The sequence below is a fragment of the Mus caroli genome, chromosome 12 (genome assembly GCF_900094665.2).
Source record: "Mus caroli chromosome 12, CAROLI_EIJ_v1.1, whole genome shotgun sequence".
NCBI classification, from domain to species: Eukaryota; Metazoa; Chordata; class Mammalia; order Rodentia; family Muridae; genus Mus; species Mus caroli.
Window position 1 is genome coordinate 74,555,191 of NC_034581.1, and position 15,545 is coordinate 74,570,735.

Here is a 15,545-nt window from a genome sequence, read left to right on the forward strand (position 1 = left end):
TTCCTAGCAGGCGCTGGAGCTGGTCTTGAGCCGGCCAGGGCTGCGGTTTCCATCTTGAGCTAGTGTCCCTTGAAACTTCTCCAAGTGCCCGCACGACTTACCTTTCCCTGACTTCCCTGTCCACACCCGGCTGCCCATCGCAAAATGAGCTGGGCGAGGAGTTTAGGAATGCGGAGCACCCCAAATGTTCGAGTCAAGAGTTTTATGTTTGTTGTTTCCCATCAGTGGGCAAGAGAAGTAGGGACGACCAGAGAAAACTTTTTCTCCAGGAGAGCCTAGGCTGGCGGGGCGAGAGCAGCAAGATTTTGCGCGCAGCGCCGGTGTCCAAGCGTGCTGGTCCGGCAGCCTGCGTTTTCCCAGTAGGGTGGGGACACTACTGCCTGGGCAGAATTCTTTCAGACCTAGATGGGGAGCTTCGTTCACACAACTGATCTTTAAACTTGCTACAGCAGAAAAGTCCAGACTTTAAAGGGCGCCCCTTGAAAATAAAAGAGCAACAAGTCACTTTCCACGCGCGCTTTGAATTCGGGCTGCCTCCTCCACACATCCCCGAATGTTAAAAACAAGGGGGGAAAAAGCTACTTTGGTAAGAAGGAAGGTAGAGGTGGGGGAAGCGACACTTTTAACTTCTTGCTGCTCTCCCGCCCCCACGCGAACGGAACATATGGCTTGTCACTATGCCCGGTTTGGGGGTACCAAGCAATAAGACCCACGGAACCCAGTGGCCTTCAATGAATTACACCGCCCTTTAAAACCGCGAACTATGTGTTTATTTACTATTAGGTCTGGCTGCCTCCCACCCGCACCGGCTCGCGTGCTGCAGTGGAGACCCGGGCGGAAATCGCGGGCCGCACCGCCCAGGCCTCGCACGTTTCTTCCCAGCATTCGAGGCCGCCGGGTCTGTTATGAAACCCGGTGCTCCGAGTGGCTACCAGCGAGTTCCATTGCGATGTAATTAGGTCACCCCATTACGAGTACGTTTCTCTGGAAAGGACGGAGCGGGCGGAGCAGAGCGTTCGAGGCGCACCACCCCTTACACACACGCACACTTTAAGAAAAAAAAACTTTATTATTTATCGCCAGCCTCTGGGCAAACCCAGGGAAACCTTCCAAATCACAACTGTTTTAGAAACAAGTTTTTTTTTTTCTTTCAACTTTGCGAAACACGACTTTTATTGCAGCCCACGAACCTAACGTTAATTCTCCGCGGGGTCTTTGCTTGACTCCTCTCCAGTGACTTGATTGCCCCCCCCCCATTTTTTTTTAACACGGCTGCTGCTCCGGGTTTTGCTGCTGTCCAGTCGCCGGTGGCTTCCCTCCCCCGCTCTCATTTTTCATCTTTTCTTGAAATCTGGCAAGCGCCAGGAAGGGAAATAACTTCCATCCACCTTAATTTAAATCATTCGGGTGTGTAGGTTTCTTTTTAAAGGGATGTTTGCTCCTTCCCCTCCCCAGCTCCAAGGGGGGGGTTGGTGTGTGTGCCGCGGATTTCGTGCAGTTTCTCGATGATGAGGTAATGAGTTCCAGATTTCAGGACAGAGCAGGGTGCGTTAAAACCCACAAGGTTAGACGGAGTCCTGATGTGAAGTTATTTCGGCTTTTCAGTCCGCATCACCCGCTGGGCTGCTCTAAACTCCCGAGTGTTTGCGAAGCTCAGCTGCAGGGGGACCCTGGCCGGGAAGGGGCGACCTCGCTGGGTGGTGCTGTCCCTGAGGCGGCCGAGCAGTCTTGGACACCCCGAGCTGCCTAAATAATTTTGTTTTTCTCAAATGGGGGGGGGGGAGGCGATTCCTCGAATTTCCTACGCCTTCCCAGCTCCCCGGGGCCGCCCCTCCCCCGCTCCCCGAGGCTCGGGCTCCGCGGGCGGCGCGCTCCCGGCTTGTTTACCCACCCGCCCGCCCAGGTTTGTCCCTGGTCCCACAGCCGTCTCTATAATTAAACTCTTTTTTTTTTTTCTTTCTAATTGTCGGGTTGCGACGTCATTTAGGGGACTTTCCGGGGACGGGGGGGGGAGGGGGAGCGCTCCTTAACCCTTCGCTAACTCTGCGTCCGAGACCCGCGGCCGCCAGCGCGCGGGCCTGTGACCCGCAGGTGGTCGCAGGTACCCGGCCCAGCCGCGAAGCTCACGGGACTGGAGCCGAGGCCTCCTGAGCGTCCAAGGGGCTTGCACAGGCCGCCGTCTCCACCTGCGCAGCCGCTTCCGCCCGGGGGGGGGGGGGNGGGGNGCTCCGCTCTGCCGCCGACTTCCGGTTCGCGCGTCCTCCGCTGCGCAGGTATTCGGGGTGGGGGGCGGGGCCGCGAGGTTGGGCTACTCCGGAAAGTGAAAGTCCTCGGGAAGCCCGGAGACGTGGAGACGACCGTGTGCGTCCGCCAAAGCCCAGCCAAAGCAGTCGACCTTGCTGAGGGGGAAGCTTGCGGCGCGGGGTCGTCCGCATCCCCCCTCCCCCCAGACGGCGGAACCGGTCAATGGCGCCAGGCGACGCCTCTGAGCGCCTAAAGGGGTTGCGTTTCCTCCTAGGCTCCTGGTCATTTGCGAAATCTCCCAAAGGCTTCGGATTGAAATCTGACCCTTCCCGGTCCTTTGCTACCTGAGCCCTGAGGGTGGCCTCGATTTCCCTGGGTTAAAGGTAAAAAGAGAATTGGCCGAGTGAAGCCCTGAAGCTACCTGGGTTACCTGTCAGGATTGTGGACGCCAGGCACAGTGATTCAGACCCTCTAAGGATGAATGAACCCAGGGCACTGGCGTTGAGCAGTTCGGGATTCGAGTATTGGTTCTGTCTTCTAGCTGTGATTTGTTTTTATTTATTATTGACACAAGGTCTTGCTAAGTTGCTTAGGCTGGCCTTAAATTTGTGTATTCAAGTAAACCAGGGAAGTGGGTTAGGATGTGGCACGGGAACCTGTTGTGTAACTTTTCTGAATATTCTGATGATTGCCACGAGTGTTTCTACAAACAGTAGATGCGGGGGTCACCGAATAGAGGTTGGAACCTGTCTCCTGTGTGTCCTAAGTCCCTCAGAGCACTTAGTATCATTCAGCTTAGTCATGGTCCCCCAGAACCAGGCAGTGCTGCCTAGGGCAGGGCAGTCTAGATCCTACGGTAAATGAAACTTGGCCTGGGGTCTGAGTCCTTTAGAGGTGAAGATACAAGGCCATCTCCTAGGCTACTGCAAGTCCAGTCCTGCTTCTAGCAGAGAAGATATCTTGCTGGGACCTTAAGTGGGGTATTTAAACCTCCATTCTTAGGTTAATTGTTTCAGATCCCAGAAGAGAAGTTGGAAACCCTTCCCTGGGTTGTACCCACTTGCCTGGGCCAGAGGAGAACCAACCCCTCTGCTTAATGCACAGCCTTTGACTTTTCACTATTACTTCCACGCCCCCAGGACATTCTTTTGTGCTCCTATTTAAAGGAAATTAAGTCCTCTTCCTCCTACCCTGGGCCTTTGCACATGCAAATCCTGTCCGAAGTCGCTGCCCCAAGGTTTGGGTTTTGTTTTGTTTTGTTAAGACAGGGTCTCTACTGTAGAAGCTCTGGTTGTTTTGGAACTTAACTGTATAAACCAGCCTGCCTCAAACTCACAGAGACACTCCTGCCTCTGCCTCCCAAGTGCTGAGATGAAAAGTTTGCACCACCACACCTGGCTAATTTTTTTTTTTTCATTTTTGACACAGTTTTATGTAACCCAGACTGGCCTCAAACCAAATTGATAACTAAGGATGATGTCCCTTTGTGGTCACACGCTGCTCCATCCTTAATCCCTGGAAGCCACTGATATGTTCTCAATCGCAATAATAGTGTCTTTTCTAGGATGCCATATAAATAAAGCCAAACAATATATAAATATTTTACAGCATAATGCCTTTAAAATTTATCCATGTTGCATATATTTTAGCTCATTCCCTGCTACTGACAAATAGCTTCCTGGTACATAAGTATGTAATAGTTTGCCTACCATGAACCTATGGGACATTTGGACTGGAAATAGAGCTGCAATTGATGTTCATATACACATCTGTGTGTGAGCATAGCTCTTACATCCCTAGGGTAAATAGAGATCTCTAGGACCATATGGTCATTGTACATTAAATTAAAATTTAAACTACTAAGCCTTTTATTTTGTTTTTGAAACAGAGCCTCCACATAACCCTAGCTATCCTGGAACTGACAGATGCCCACCTGCCTTAGCATCCCAGGTGTAGAGATTAAAGGCATGCACCACCATACACAGCTCTACCAAGCCATTGTACAAAGTAGATTTCACAGTTTTGCATCTCTGGCATGTGTATTTATGAGTATCCAGTTGCTTTACAGCCTCAGTACTTGTTATCATTTTTACTTTAATCATTCTACTAGGTGTACTGTGCTATCCCATCACATCTGGTTTGGATTGGATGGAGACAAGGTCTCACTATAACCCAGACTGGTCTAGAACTGACTAAAGCAACTCCAGCTGGCCTTAGACTCAAGGCATGTCTCCTGCCTCAGTTTCCCAAGTGTTAGGATTCCAGCTTTGAGCCTCTATGCCCACCTTTCTCATTACAACATAATTCACATTTCTCCTATAACAATGCTCCGTCTTAGACATATGCAGTCTCTGTTCAAGTCTTTAGCATATTTTTAACTGGGTCATTATTTTCTTTCTATCAAGACTTGAGGGTTTGTTTTTTAAAACAAACAAACAAATTCTAGATACAGTTCCTTAGACATGTGATTTGCAAAGATTTCTCAAGCCGGCCCCTTACTTTTTCAACTCTTTAACAACTAGGGGTGAGGAACGGTTTTTAACTTGAGTGAAGTCTGATGTTTCAGTTTTATCTCTGTGAATCATGCCTTTGGTGTCACAGCTGAGTACTCTCTAACCCAAGTCATTAAGGTCTTGTTTCTGCCAGGCCTGGGTGACACAGATCTGTAGTCCAGCTAATGTGGAGGCTAAGCAAGGAGGATCAAAAGCTCAAGGCCTGCCTGGGCAACTTAGCAAGACCCTGTCTCAGACGATGAAAACTAAAGGGCTGGGAACAGACCACAGTAGAGGTAGAGGGCACTCCTGGTTCAGCTGTGAACCATTCAAGGCTCAGTTCTGGGAAGTCTGCTTTCTTCCAAACGATGGATACTTTTAAATTATATAATTAACCAATATTTATAATTGTTCTGTTGTTGCTGTTTTGAATGTCTGATAAATATATAATATCCTAGTCTCCTGTAATCTTAGATATATGTGAAAGTTCAAAGGTACAACCTGCAGGACTGTCAGACTTCGAGCCATCCATCTTGACAGCCCACCTATAATCTTTTCAAGTCTGTTCGTGTCTTTATTAGAGTTGCTACGGCTGTGAAGGCACACCTTGACCATGGCAACTCTTTTACAGGAAAACATTTAATTGGGGCTGGCTTACAGTTTCAGAGGTTTAGTTCATTCTGTTCAGGCAGGAAACATGGCAGTGTGCAGGCAGGGGCTAGAGGAGCTAAGAGGTCTACATGGAGATCACAGGGAGCCATGAGAGAACTGGCCTGAGCTGCTGAGACATCAAGGCCCGCCCCCACAGTGACACACTTCCTCCAACTAGGCCATACCGTCTAAAGGTGCCACTCCCTGTGGACTATGGGCTATCCCTACCCAAACCACCACAGTCAGCTTTCTCTATTATTTATTCTTTTCCCATTGTTTGTCTTTGGTGCTAGAGATTGAACCCAGAGCCTCACATGTCTTTCGCCACTGAGGAAATCTTTTCCTGTCATTCACCTTCAATCTATTTGTGTCTTTGGATCTAAAGTGAGTCCCTTAAAAGTGTCATGTAGTTGAGTTAGTTTTCTGACCTGTCTTCTGACTGGAGTATTTACTCCCTTGCATTGAACATCAGTAATAAAGCGCACTGTATTCTGCTTCCTTAGTGTTTTCTCTTCCCTTCCATCTTTGCTTCTTGTGCTGGGATGCATACATGCTAGGCCACTGTACACTGAGCTACATCCCCAGCCCTCACTGTATTCTCTAGATGCCGAGGAACTATCTGTTAATCTGCTTGTGTGTAAGAGATGCCAGTGTTGGATAGGCAAGATTCTGCCACACGCTTTCCAGCGCCCTCTTCTGGCCCATGGATGCACTTCACACACTTGGTGCACAGATATATATGCAGCCAAAACGACCACACACACAAAATCAGACCCCTTCCCTCCCAAAAAAGGAGACTTATGTTGAAGTTCCTTGTTATGTTTTGTTTTGTCTGAGATTGTCCAATCCTAGCACTGTTGAAAGACTCCAATTCCTCCTAGTAATTTGTCTTCATCTCTCTCCCCAAGTCAGACCATTCACTTGTATCATCAGTTCCAACCACTGGCAATTATAGTAGCTGAATAGGAAGTCTTAAAATCAAAGGCTAGGGCTGGTGAGATGGCTCAGTGGGTAAGAGCACCCGACTGCTCTTCCGAAGGTCCAGAGTTCAAATCCCAGCAACCACATGGTGGCTCACAACCATCCGCAACGAGATCTGGCGCCCTCTTCTGGAGTGTCTGAAGACAGCTACAGTGTACTTACATATAATAAATAAATCTTAAAAAAAAAAAAAGAAGCTGTCATGGTGATTTTGGTATGGTTTTTAAAAAAAAAAAAAAAATCAAAGGCTATTTTTCCTCCCAACAGTTTCGTACTTTTTGAATGATTTTATCTATTCTCATTCTTTTGCCTTTTTATATAGATTTCAGAAACATTTTGTCTATCACTGCAAAATAGCCCTTCTGAGAAATCAGGGATGAAGTGTCTGCATTCTGACTTAGTTACTGTGACTCTGTTGCTGTGATTTAAACAACAACAAAAAAAGACCAAAAAGCTTACGGGGGGGGGGGGGGGGGGAGTGTTTATTTTGGCTTATGGTTACAGAAGGAGAGTCCATGACGTGGGGAGGCATGGTATCAGGCAGCTGGAGCGTGAAACTGGCTGGTCACGCTTCCTCCCACATGAAGCTGGGACAGCGAATTGAAAGGCGTGAGACTACAGACTCTCAAAGCTCACCCCCAGCGCGTACTTTCTCTAGCAAGCCATAACCTCCCAAACAGCATCACTAGTCTGAGAGTAGGTGCTCATCTGTGTGAGTCTGGGGGGTGGGGGAACATTTCCTACTCAAACCACAGCATTTTCAGTACACAGGGCCCTGGGGCTAACCCGCAGAATAGCACCCATTTAAAAATATCATTTCTAAGATTCTTCTAGCCATAAATATTGGCATAGTATGGCAAATGTATTTATTTATTGGTGGGAGACAGAGTAGGAGGCTGCTGGGGATTGAACCCAGCAAGCCAAACGTGTGCTACTGCTGAGCTACACCTCGCACACACTTGATTTGTTTAATCAGTGCTTTTATGATTGGCTGGTTGGGGTTTTCTCGAGACAGCGTTTTCTTTCTCTGTAGGCCAGCCTGGCCTGGAACTCAATGTTCCTCTAACACTTTCTGAGTTCTAGGATTGCAAGCCTGTACCCGGTGACAATGGCTTCTGGTATATAGATGCTGTTGTTGTTGTTGCTGTTGTTTTTAAGCTTTGTACCTAATATTTCCCATTTTTTGAATTCTTGTAATTAACTACTTTGTTTCCAGCCATTTATTACTAGCTTTTAGAAATATAGTTGATTTTTTTTGTCTTGTCTCCTATATATGAGCTGGTAGATTTCTTGGAAGATTTTGTTTTTACTATAGATAACCATGTTGTCTGCAAACAGAGACAGCTTCCTTTCCAGTGCATTTTTGCTGAGCAGATGTGAGGAGGCCTTCACCTTGTTCCTTCCTAGGAAGGACATTTCCATCTTCCTACATTAAGTCTGATGTTCCTTGCTGGTTGTCTTTGGTCACTTCAGATTTTAACCAGCTCTCAACTCAGTCCCTAGTGCCTGGCATAGTGCCCAGCACATAGTAGGCCCTCAGTAAGTACTCACTAGGAAAAAATGAAGATCCAGTTATCGCCTGCTTTGTCGACTTACCCAGCTTACTTTCCTACCTGACAGACAAGAGGGGACTTGGCTGAATATTTTCAGACATCACAGAAACTAATCTGGCGATAAATACCCAGAGATCCACCAAGACACTGGCCCACACCATCCACTGATCCACCAAGACCCTGCCACACAATCCACTGATCCACCAAGACCCTGCCCACACCATCCACTGATCCACCAAGACCCTGCCCATACCATCCACTATTCTAAGCTGCAGAGCATTTATAGACCAGCTTTCTAGCAAGCTTTTAGTGTCAAGGCACTTATCTGTGAGGAATAGGTGAGTGCAGTAAAATAATTATTTTAAGTCGAAAGCATTCCATTCCCAACAGAATTCAAACAAAAAGCTCTCAGCTTTGAAAATGAAGAGCTTTCTGGGTGAAAAATCCCACTGCTCTGAAACCCTGGGCCCTCAGCTGGGTGGGGTAGTTTCACTAAATTTATTTCAGCCTCTTATAGAAACAGAAAGGGGAAAGCGGATGGCTATGTGCACAGCAGCCCTGGCTCTGTTGTATTAATATCTGCCAGGTCCAACTTTTATTTGAGTTTTGGTTTACTTTGCAGGGGCTGAAGAGGCAGACAGAAAACTCTTACAGCTTCTGAGCTGTAGTTTCCCACCCTTCTCTCTAAACCTTCCTCACGGTTAGGCCAGTGCCAGCCCTCAGCCCCTCGCTCCACCTCATGATACCTGGGGTTAAACTGTGTACCCTAAGTCCCAGCAATGTGGTCATACCTGGCACCTTGGCATCAGCTTTTCTCCTGTTCCCCAAGGGTAGGGGAGAAAGATTAAGTTATCTGTTCCTTTTCTGGCAGCAGGCCTCCATGCCAGCTTTTGTCCTTGGTCCCTACCCAGTCCAATGCACCCACCTGCAGTCACTGGACTTAAATGTAAAGGCTGATACACATGAAAGGCCTTTTTCACCCTAGCTACCCCCTTAGTGTCCCAAAAGCATTTGGAGTCCCATTCTCCATAGTCCCTGATAACTTACCAGTCTCTACTCTCACAACCAGAAAAAAGAATTTTAAAGGAAATCACCACATTGCTTTTCTAAAACTTGGTTTGCAGCGTTTGAGAGGAGGGTTGGAACACATGTTCATTACTTCTGACGAAGGGGGAAACTGAGGTGAGAGGGGGAGGGGAGGAGGCAGTAGGTGACCCATACCCAAGATGGATGGGGAAGACCAACATTCAGTCTATGGCTGACTCTCAGAAGCCCCAACTGAGCTAGAAAAGGCCGGAGCTTGCCTTCCGTGGCTGCCAACACCCAAGGCTGAAAGAGGAACCAACCGCTCATGCCCAGGGAAGGTCTGAACCTGCTGCCCTCCAGGCTTGAACAAGCCCATGAGAATTCGGGAAAGCACCCTGCAGTGGGTCTGCCTGCCAGCCTGGTGCTCTAGCAAACTAATGCTCCCTGGGTTAACAAGGAAAATGGGGAAGGAGATCTCTGCTGGGAACCAGTAGGAACCAGTAGGAACCAGTAGGAGGTAGGATGATCTATGAAAAAAGTGAAGGAGGTGCCCAATATAGGAGATCTGCCAGCAGGTTCTTGTCCTGATCTCAGGGTGGTCTACGGGGCAGATGGAGACCATCCCATAGCCTAGTAAGTTGTGAAGAGTTCAGAAGTAAACGAAGCTACTATTCTGTTCTGGTGTCAGACAGTTGGCTCTGTTACTGTCTAGAAGGCTGGGATGCCACAGATCCCAACCCTGAGAGCCACAAGCAGGAATGTCTCAAGCCAGACCAGGGATCCACAGCTCTTGGCAAATTGCCCATGGACAGCTGGGGTGGAGGGGGTGGGAGTGGGGGGCTGGCTAGAGAAGCTAGCCAACAGGGAGAGTGACTGAGCCTCATTCACAGCCCTGTGACCTCTTCAGTGTCACTTCTGCCAACTGCACTCTCTACCCTGGAGGAACCATGGGCCCCCACACCAGGGCCTGCCCTTGTCTGACCAAAGGCAACCAGATCTGCTGCAGCTGCTAGGTGAGAGACCAAGCACTCACAGGGACCAGAGGAGCAGCTGGAGGAGGATTCCTGGGGTGTAAATATTTATACAACATGGTGCGTGGGAAGAGGCGAGTCCAGGGAAGTGGTAGGAAGTGAAGGCACAGACAGATGCACAGAGCCTGAACTTGGGCTCAGGCAGGGAGGGCCAGGGACTGCTGGGAGCCTACATTAGAGGCTGAGTCCTGGCCTCCAGTTCTCCTGCCTGGTGAGGGGCACAACTTAGAAACTCATCACATTTGCCCCAGTCATTCCCACTGTTGAATCTGTACTATGTACATTTGATATGGATACTGACAGGTGCAGATATAGAAGAGAAGGGTCTGCCTTGAATCAGATAGAAAACAAGTATACAGAGCCTGAGAATAAAAGCCTGGGACTATGCAAGCCAAGATATTTCTCAGGTCTTTCTATAAGCAATATATTCTAAAGTGACAGAGGATATTGTGAATAAATGACCATGATAATAATGAAGAGACAGGTTCTGGGAGGAGAATTATGTATGCCTTAAATGACAGTCATCAGGGAAGTGTGTAGCCACCATTACATAGAACCTAGGAAGAAAGGCCATTGAAGGTACCCTTGGCTGCCCTTGGGCATCTCCCCACCCTCACCCCCCCCCATGCAGCTTAGCTCCAGGTGTGCCTAGGTAGACCCCTGATCTAGGCATCCCTCTGCTGTGCTTTCTGCAGACTTAGCAGCTTTGGTGTTCCAGGATGGGAAGGGAGCCTGATCTGGTGGGGACAGCCAGATGGACTCCAGTCAGTTTGCCTTGGACAGCTGGGGAGCAGGGCTCAGGCCACTCCCCTGTCACTCCAGACGAGGAGGGGTGCGGTTGCAACTTCTAGGATTTCTCTGCTACCACACCCACCAAGAAGTGCCACCTGCCTCTCTCCATCCCGGGCTGACCCTCAGAACCTCCCCGAGATGGATTCTGAGTTGCTACTCAGTATCCAGTAGCCTTGATCCTCACAGTGCCCACTGACCAACAGTGAGGGCACTGGGGAGAAAAAAAAGACACATCTCCCGTGGAAACATGCCAGTCTTCTTGACAGATCAGCCCAAAAGCAAGATCAGTCAGCATCAATGGGGAAAGAGGTATCAGAGGGTACCAGACTTTCCCAGGATACAGACCCCTTTGCTTCAAGCTCCCGCTCACTTCTCCAAATGATATCTTTCCAACAGGATACCACCCCTAAGTGCCTACCTCTTCCTTTGAATCCTGTTAACACTCATGGAACTCCCCCAAGCAATGGGGCCCAGGCCCACACACTGAGCAGGCCACACACTGGCCAGGGCCTGGCATCAGCTTGTCTTGAAGGGCTCCTCTTCCAAGGCATCAGGGCTAGGGGGAGCATCTTCAGGCACCCAAGACCTCTGGCACCATGGCCCCTCCCAGCCGGTGGCAGTCCTCTATGCCAGCTCTACCCAAACAGATGAGCACCAATAAATGCTGTACAGTCTTGGGAAAGCTGCAGGGGAAAGACCTAAAGTGAGGGATGGGGGGAAGAAAACAGAAGCTAAGAAATGGAAGAGATAAATTCAAGAAAGGCAAAATCAATCATCTACGAATCCAGATATATATATGCCTTAAATGACAGTCATCAGGGAAGTGTGTGGCCACCATTACATAGAACATATGCACACATAGAACATTTACACACACACACAGCAGGCAGCCCATTGCAGGGAAATAGGCTAAGAAGGAAGAGTGAGGTGGGAAGTAGTCTAAGAATGATGAAGGAGACAGCTATAAATACTCTGAAAAAGAACACAAAGCAAAGGAGGGGAGGGCAGGGATAAGAGATGCAGGGGGATTGGTAAATTCTGATCCTTAACTAAATACTGTCAGGAATGTTCTGGCGTCTTGTTGCTTTTAGGCAGGATGGATTTCAGACTCTTCGGAACACTGAGAAGGATAGTCTTAGGAAAGCTAACTTCCTTTCTTGTCTGTTTCTCAGACAATCCTCCCAAGTCACTCCCCTCATTGGTTATTTGTAGAGTGAGGGCTTGTCTTCCTAAAGTAAGGCCCAAAATTACTCCCATTCAACATGGGCATTGTCACCTTCCATCAGGGCGCCCTGTGGGTGGAGCTTCTGTCTGTGGAAGGTTCTTAGGTGCATCTGAGTGGAGCCCGCCGATAGATTTGGGAGTGTTAAGGCTCACTGGGAACATGGGCTAACCTTCAGAACTGCCACACTGGAAAGGGAGAGGTTCTAGAGTGCTAGCATATCATCTCTTTGCAAACTCGGGGAAATCCCAGCCATTGGGAACAACATAGAGGATTTAAATTGATTTCTAGACATTCTTAGAATTAAGACAGCCCTGCCTTTTTCCTTGCAAATGTTGCCAAACAGTTGTAGAAATTTACCCTCCATGTCTATCTGGAGAACCCAGAAAGAACCAGACGTTCCTGACCCGTTCCCTCTGTTCCCTCTGGTGTCTGCTCTCTTCTGTTACTCTGTCACTGCCTCTTCTCCTCCAAGGTCCTTTTATTTATTTATTTATTTATTTTTAAGATTTATTTATTTTATGTATGTGAGTACACTGTCACTCTCCAGACACACCAAAAGAGGGCATCAGATCCCATTACAGGTGGTTGTGAGCCACCATGTGGTTGCTGGGAATTGAACTCAGGACCTCTGGAAGAGCAGTCAGTGCTCTTAACCACTGAGCCATCTCTCCAACCCCTCCAATGTCCTTAACAAACACAGCCCCACCCACTCTTCTACCTCCTTAGGCTACCAAGAGCTGTGAGGAAGCCGAGACAGGCCAGGCAAATGTGAACACATAACAGTTTCGTTTAGGCCCCAGCATTACTGAGCCAGGCTGCCTTTGGTTGGCAAGGCAGGCTTCTAGTAAAGATGGTTCACAAAGCCATCAAAAACTGAGCAACAAAGTTCAGCCCAGGGAAAAGCATATGGGCTGAACTCTGATCCACTGGATAAACAAAATGGGGCCCTGGCCAACCCTCCTCCAAGAATTCTAAAGTATTTGATCCTAATTCTGTACATGGCAAATGCCACGTTTTTGTCTACCTCAGGCTGAGAGACATGACAGAAAGATTGGAAGGGATACTGTTGAGGCTGTGGCCTGTCTTCCTATTCCTGCCAACCTTCAAAACTGTCACAATCATAGAATCTCTGACTCAAACAATTATTTAATCACACAAAAAAGACAACCCAGGACATTAAAGGCTAGACGACCTAAATGTGTTAATCTCCTAAGCAGCACCCATAAACCTTACTCTTGCGGTTCTCAGGATACAGACACAAGGGAAATGCACAGCAGCTGCAGATTCCGGCTTTTTGAGGTTGGGCCTTGTCTTAGGGTTTTACTGCTGTGAACAGACACCATGACCAAGGCAAGTCTTATTAAAAAAAAAAAAACATTTAATTGGGGCTGGCTTACAGTTTCAGAGGTTCAGTCCATTATCATCAAGGTGGGAGAATGGCAGTATCCAGGCAGGCATGGTGCAGGCAGAGCTGAAAGTTCTACGTCTTCATCCAAAGGCAGCTGGTGGGAGACTGACTTCCAGGCACCTAGGGCAAGAGTACTAAGCCCACACCCACAGTGACACACCTACTCCAACCAGGTCACACCTATTCCAACAAGGACACACCTCCAAATGGTGCCACTCCCCGATCCAAGAATATACAAACCATCACAGGCCTCAAAGAGTAAAAAAAAAAGCACAGTCAGAGGTCAAGTTGCCCCTGGTTTCTTAAGTGACTCTAAATAAACACAGGGAACCACCATGTTACAAGCTGTGTCCCAACCCTAGCATTGCAACTTCCTCCCCTAGTCTCCTTTGTGAATGACAGTAACCGTGGCACTGATCTCCGGGGGCTGCTGTAAGGACAGATGAGCAAAGCACTTGGCATGCCTCGAACGGGCATGGCACCCGCAGCCCCCGAGCAAGCCAGTCAACTTCAGTTATGTGCTGAGCAGCCTGCAACTGACAAGGAGCACTCCATGGGGCCACTGGAGCAAAGTCAAGTATCCCAAGCAAGAGAGACACGCTGGTCCCTGAGGAGGCTCAGGCAGCTGGTCAGTAGAACACTAGGTGGAAAAGCCAAGGACAACCGCCCAAAGCTGGGTGTCTGAATAGGTGGGGACAGAGAGTTGTATTCTCGTCTTCTTTTATTAACTCCACCTGAATGCACCCTACCTTTGTGTGTGTGTGTGTGTGTGCTCACATGAAACTCAGCACACACTGACCTGGCACCAGCATGCTCCCAAGGCTGTCAGAGAAGTGAGGCTGGAGTGGGCTTAGAGCAACCACTACCTACCTCTAGAGACTTACTAACCAGGTTATTTCTGCAGAGATGAAAAAACTGGCCCTTCTGTAGGTGGCATTATAAGTAATATGTCCAAATACTAACATTCTCTTTTGTTATTATTAATTATTGCATGCATTTTGGGGGGGTATATCTGCTGTAGCATCCATATGGAGGCCAGAGACCAACTAGTGTGAGTGGGTTCTCTCCGTCCACTCTGTCCTAAAGATGAAACTCAGGTCAGCAGGCTGGACAGCAAGTGCCTTTGCCCACTGACCCATCTCTACAGCCCACACGGATACTCTATGATACTCTATTTAGAGCAGATGTATTTTTTTAAATGTGAACTAGGATATAATATATGATTTTTTTTTTCAAAGTTAGGAGTGGGGCTCAGGATGTAGCTTGGCCTTCCCAACTTTCTTCCCCCTTGGTTTTTCAAGACAGGGTTTCTCTGTGTAGCCATGCCCTTTCAAAGCAAATCAAATACCAAAAAATGGTACAAGGAGGTGGTGGCTGGGGCTGTAAATGAACAAGCTTGCCTATGAGCCCATGATGCCCAAGCTGGATAATAGGCCCATGGGTGGGTGGGTGGACTGGTGGGTGGGTAGGTTGGTTGGTTGTTTTAACATTTTCTGGTCTCCTGTGTCTGTTTAAAATTGTACCAAATCTTAAGCTCATAAAGCTGGAATTATTTTTAATTCAATGATTGTCTTTTGGGATCTTGCAACACACTACTTCCCATACACACACTATCTCCGATTACAGATGAGGTCACAGAAAGGTCTGTTAGGGTGAAGAGTCAGGACAGCCCTATGGGGGTGGGGGGCAGAGAGGTCCTAAACCCTTCCCTATTCTTATGTGAAGACCAAGGATGCAAGGATGGGATCCCTTCTCTGATGGTCACTGGGCCATTGCAGGATGGGGAACCACATTTAATTTTTTTAAAGTTCCATAAAATTATTTTTCAATGGCTTTAATTAAAGCATTTTAAGACACAATGAACTTTTTAACCCCCTTATCAAAAGGCAAACTATTAAGCCTTTTCTTTCAGGAAAATGGGGAGAATCCCATATACTCCACCTCATTGGGTGTGAGTGTATTGTGTACCTGTCACTATTAAGAATCGCCACATGGTGTGGCTGTCTTCTGCAAATGGCAGCCCTAGCCTGTGACGCTCTTAGCAGCAGACACCCCCCCCCCATCCTGGGCAGTGGCAGCCTTAGCCTGTGAAGCCCTTAGCAGCAGACCCCCACCCTGGGCAGTGGCAGCCTTAGCCTGTGA

The 15,545-nt window shown here is 48.2% G+C and overlaps 1 long non-coding RNA gene across 1 annotated transcript in view; it reads right to left on the reverse strand.

The window, feature by feature from the left end:
• Nucleotides 1–10,361: 10,361 nt before the first annotated feature.
• LOC110306438 overlaps nucleotides 10,362–15,545 on the reverse strand; it is a 9,221-nt gene continuing 4,037 nt past the window's right edge. The window contains exon 3 of the long non-coding RNA XR_002379270.1: nucleotides 10,362–11,468. This is a non-coding gene — a long non-coding RNA (uncharacterized LOC110306438). The remainder of the gene's footprint in view (nucleotides 11,469–15,545) is intronic.